Genomic DNA, 6,217 nt, shown 5'->3' on the forward strand with positions numbered 1-6,217 from the left:
TGGGAAGCTGATTGAAACCGCCCTCTCTCGTCTCCAGCCTTTTAAAAGAACGTGGACGAATGCGGCAGGATACAATTTCCTCGCAGGAAATTACGTCCACGAGAATCCACGCGTCAGAGGAGTTTCGTTAACGTGCGGTGACTATATTTTCTACACGCTTTTAAACCGCAGGGGATCAATATTCATTGTCATCACCATTGCCGTTAATGTCGCCGACGGTATTAAATACGAGGGGATGCATTATCGCTGATGAGTTGCCAAGGGAAAGATATCGCGACGGAGGAAGGAGGGGAATACTGTATCATGGCCGAAAATATGAGTCCGAAATTGTAATGAGATCCAAAGATTCTGAAGACAGACGAAACGTCGTCGGATGGTTTCGAGAATCCGATCTGAAAATCCGGTGAAATGGACATCAATGGACGGATGGAAGAAGTGCTTTATGAGCACACATATATTTACCTGCCGTGTCGATTTGGCAGACGTCAATAGAGTTACAATTAATTATAGTTTTCGCTTGAACCTTACTTGTTCTAATTAAGACATCCCGGGTATGTCGGTACGCCAATCGCTTCCGCAGGGCCGACGTGAGAAAAAAGATTGGACATCTTTAAGTCTTTATTTATTATTAAAAATGACAATTAGATTATATTCATCTGTTCAATTTATTAAGAAGAATAATTGGTCAAATTATAATATATATAGAGTATTTTAGCTAACGAGACTTTTATCTTTGCAGGATAAAGTCGAATAAAAATTATACATATGTGTATTATTTATACATATTATATACTTTATATATTTATATGTACATATATATGTACATTTATATGTATTTTTATGTATTTACAGCTTTATTACTTGAAATTAAATTAAATACGTGCATAATTTTCAAATAATATTAGATCGCGCACTTCTTTTAGAAAGTTAACTATTATTTGGTTTCAATTTACATCTAAAAGAGAAATTTCTCAATTCTTTTATAAAAACTTGGAATCTTTGTCCAGAGTCTAAATAGAAAAACGACGAACCTTTTCCATTATCTTGATATAGTGCAATTATCTTGATGTGCGAAGAACCTATCGTGGCGCTGAAGAATCTATTGTCGACCCTGCGCGTTTCTTTGCCATTGGCCCATATTCGTCTAAATATCGCGTCGTACCCGAAGCAGTTAGGGTCGCGGCCACCGAAAGTGGTGAATGACGAGACTGCTGTCACCCACGAGGAAACATCGCGTCCATTCGTCGATTCGACGTATCTCATTTCAATTCCGAAGAGCTTTCGCGCATTCCTGCTTCAGCACCATTTCTCTAAAGAGGGTGAGGAATGTATTTACATTTATCTCTTCATTTACACGATAAAATGGATATAAAAACAACAATTATATATTCAAACACAAGCAATTTGGAAGATAATTCACATTTTGTTGGACAATATAATTCTATATTGTATAATAGAATGACAAGCAACTCAGTAAACAACTAATATCAATATTATGATTTCTTTCTAAACAATATAAATGTAATATAACACATGTAACAGTTACATTGTTCAATATAAAAAATTATAACATTGCTGTTATATAACATTACTGTTAATTGATTTTTTTACTATCAATTAAAGTGTTGCTTTAAATTAAGTAAAAATCACTAAGAATATAACAGTACCAAAATTATCATACGGAAAAAAATGGTTTTGTTAAAGTATTTAAAAATTTAACTAATGTAAGTCTGAAAATAATTTAGTTGAATTAAAATAATTAAAACAATTATATAAAATGTATGGACACATTTTAAATCTGTCAGAACAACACAGTGCACTTGTATATAACTAAATAAGAACAAATTTTACTATCTAAATTAAGTTATTTTTTAAATACTGTTTTTAACATATAAGATTTTTATATCATTGACGTTTCTCAGCAATGTTTCGCTGGAGGTGCTTAATCATTCTGGCATCATCCAACTAGTTATGTTTTATATAAAAGGATTTTTAATTATTTCAGAGAGAAAAATTTCTGATACAAAATACAGAAGGAATATACTTAATGCATCTATTTCATTGATCTTAGTATGTACTGAAGATAGTTAAAAAATTAGCATGTATAGTTAAAGTATTGTTCTTAATTAAAAATCAGATATATGACATAGTAATTGATACTGAGCTATCGCGTATTTTGTATAGTGCTAATTCTCAATAACCATTAATTTATTACTAGATTATAATTTACATAGAATGCTCGTGCTTACTCATCATGATTGAATGTTCTACATATTCATCTACAGTCTCATAAAATTATTTTTAAATCTAGCTAAATTTTTAGCTATTTCAGCAAAATCGCTTTTTTTTTCGTGCACATAATATATTGTGATATCAAAAGATATTATATTACAACTCATCTATTGTGATACCAGAGGATCGACGTCGAAAGAAATACAATAAGAGCTTACCAAGACATCAATAATATGACAATTGAATCAGATCGGATTGAAAAGAACTGATCTTTTTTAATCTTGAGTGCCAACAATTTCATGATTTCTCTTTTATGAGAACAATGATTTCAGTAACTGAGATTCTATTTGTATTTTTTCGAAATTACTTCATCGTATAATTAATAATTGGCGGGATTAATCAGTCATTAATGAATAAAGGAATTCTTGTTATTATCAATCGGCTTTTACAGCCGATTAAGTCTAGACGATCACAATCACGACATCCATCTACGTCGATAATATATCGTCGATGAATATATCTTCGATTGGCACTTTAAATACCTGTAAATATAATTATTATCAGACAGATAAAAGTATACATAAATACAGACACGCCATTCTTAAAACAATAAATATCACATACGTTACGTCACCCTCTCCAGGAGATTATAATTTAGAGGTAAATGAATCTGAAGTAAATTATACGATTCACATTTTAAAAGCCAAATTGATGATACTACACTGAAAGAAAAATTTATTATTAAATTTTAATGAATAATTGTTTCAATAGTACAACGTTTATTTACGGGAAATAAATATTTGCTAAATAAAAAACGTAATAATTAAATTAATGGTTCTTGTACCAAATAAATATATGTTTACATTTATTAAATATTCAATTGATAATAAATTCAAATAAACATTCATTAAAATTTACATTTTTCTTTTATTATAAAAGAATACTAGGAGTAAAAAGTAATTTTAGAAGTAAAAAGTAAAAAGTAATCTTTTAAAGAGAAATATTTAAGTATATCATTTTATTTTTAATTGGATTTAGATAGCATAGTTGCAGCATTTTGTCAAAAATATTGTGTTCTTTAATGATTTTTTTAAAGATACATTTTAAAAATACATTTTAATTTTTGCCTAATTGCTTTAACGACTTTAAGAAGAAAAATATAATTTACATATAGATAAGTTGATATATTTACATGTTCTTTATTTTTGGACTTCATTCTTGATTGTAATCGAAAACCATATACGTGTTTGTCAACAGCCTATATATGCGTTTGTCAACATTAAATCAATCGATTCTTTTTAATCGGGATAAAATATCTCAGATAATACAATCTTGGCCAAAAATATTAGGTACCTTATTAACTATTATTTAAAGTTTTCCCAAACAACAAAAAGTGTCTAAAATTAGGTCATAAGACATTTTTGCGTCCAAAAGACGACTTGAAGACGTCTTATGTCATAATTTTAGATTTTGTGTTGTTTGAATTAGCTCAAAATGGTTGATTTACGGCAATTGCTGCAAATTATCCTTTCACGAACCCTTTAAACTATGATGTCAATAATCAACAGATGATAAAACAAATAAAAGAATTTTAGAAAAATAAAAAAAATATAAGCACCTAATATTTTTGACCAAGACTCAAACTATTGAAATGACTCAAACATTCGTAAAAAATTAGCGACTCAAAAAAATCCTTTTAGATAAAGTTCCATGTAAAAGACAAAATTATTCACTCGCAGTTTTAGCATAAAATATTGATTTCGAATTCATCAGCGAATTGATTAAAATATCATGATAACAGGAATGAGAATTTTTTTACGAGGGCTGAGCTAAAGAATATAGTATGATATTAGGAACATCAGAAAGGATGATTAATTGTCCTCAATTTGAAATAGGAATTTTACCACGATTATATCTATTCTAAAATCTTTCGATCTGATCTTTCTGAAATCTTAATCGATCTGATTACGCGGCTATATACACACTTAAAATTATTTTCGGCCTAATGTGAACGCGTTATCATTTGTATAAATAGTTTATTAGTTGCACATTAAACTGATCTTGTTAGGCGATTAGCTGACGCCTTCGCTTTCCGTAACACAGAATTACCCACAATTATTTTGTACTTGTGGGATAACAATGCTGATGAATCGTCATTTTCATAAGCCTTATCACGTGGAAAATTTGAACAAAACAAGGGATTAAATCGCATAGATGATGAATAGGCACAAGTAGACTACCTCTACACTTCCCTATTAGCTGTAAGCGATTGTCAGATAGTATCGTTCGCGAAGGTTCTGTTTGCCAAGAGAGAAGCGTGACAGACAAATAATACGTAAATAGGAGAGAGTGGCATCTTTCACGCTACTGTTTTATGATCATTTAATGTCACGCTGGTGTTTCATAAATACGACTGCGAGTTACACGTTCTTCAAACGCGATGCTTCGAACGTTTTGAAAATATATATTACAATTAATAAACATAATTAGATTATTGATGCAAAAGGTCTGTTAAATAAAATATGCCAAGTAAAATTGAAAGCGAATTTACAAATTTACAGCGAAGCGAAAGTGCGTTTGAAACTTTTCTTTCTAGATAGGAATTTTTCAATCACTCTATTCTACTTTACTTAAATAAAATTTGAAGAGAAAAAATTCTCCTGCACCCCTCAATTTAATATTTAACTCGTAAAAATTTTAATGTAAAGTCAATACAAATAAATAAAGAAGGCTATATTCAGATAAAGTGGATCTGTCTAATATTTCGTATAAAATATTATAAATTTTATAATTTCCACTTCAAGTTATCTATGATACTAAATTATGTTGATGACAAACATGAGAAACGCGATACACAAAGAAAAACATATACTGTAATAATTACTTGTTTCCAATATTTCAAAAGTTTACATAGCCATAAATCTAAGCATTAAATTTATTCAAAATATATTTTGAATCTTTAGTAAAAATCCTTCAATCAAAATTATTAAAACAAATTCCATTTATAAAGTCATTTCTTTGATTAATTTTATATAATATATTCCAAAAGATTCTTGTTTCGAGTACATAATAATGAGCAGGGTTGAGTCAGTTAACTTTTTTTTTAACTAAGTTAAGTTAAAGTTAACAACTTGGAAAATTTAACTTAGTTAAGATAAAAGTTAATCCATAATGACATTAACTGAATTAAAAGTTAAATTAATAAAAAAGGTTTCAGATAAGCCAAATCTGTAGAAAGTAGATTTTTTAAATGTCTGCACTATGCCAACAAAATAATAACAGAATTAGATGTATATATTAGATGTACACTGTTGACGGACTAGAAAAAACGTAACAAAATCTGTAAGCGTCAGATAATATCGGCAGGATCTGCTTAATTTCTGCCAACAATTTGCCTTCATATTATATCGATAGACGTTGTTAACAGAACTAACGCAGTTGATGGCTGCCATCATTTTCTGCTCGAACTTGCTGACAGTATGCTAGAAGACTGCAGACATTTTGCTATCTGGAGTAATTTAAAAGTTAAAATTTTGTTTTATTTCATGATTTTAAGTTAACTTTCTTTTTAATTAAATTAAAAAACTAAGTTAAAAAGTTAACTTTTTAATAAGGAGAGATTCACATATGTATTTTATACTCACATATGAATTTTGATCGGCTTTTGCGTGATTATTCTGGGATCAAAAATCATCAAAAAATAATCTCTATAAAGCAGTAAATTGCACTTCTGGGTATTTTTCAAGAAAATAGTAATTTTTAGGTCATGACAATGGATCGCTTTCAAACTTATTCTTTGCTTTATTCTTTGCTTAAACATAAATGAAATATTTGGATTTATTTAAAATTAGAAAAACGTATTTCCGACAGACAGAATGTATAAGCATATAATCCAAATAGGGATCCGTATAACGCTTACTATCCAACTCTGGTACCTTTTAAAAAATCAAATTATAAGTTAATACTTACTGGTACAATATAATTA

Source organism: Atta cephalotes (genome assembly GCF_000143395.1).
Source record: "Atta cephalotes unplaced genomic scaffold scaffold00037, whole genome shotgun sequence".
Taxonomy (NCBI): Eukaryota; Metazoa; Arthropoda; class Insecta; order Hymenoptera; family Formicidae; genus Atta; species Atta cephalotes.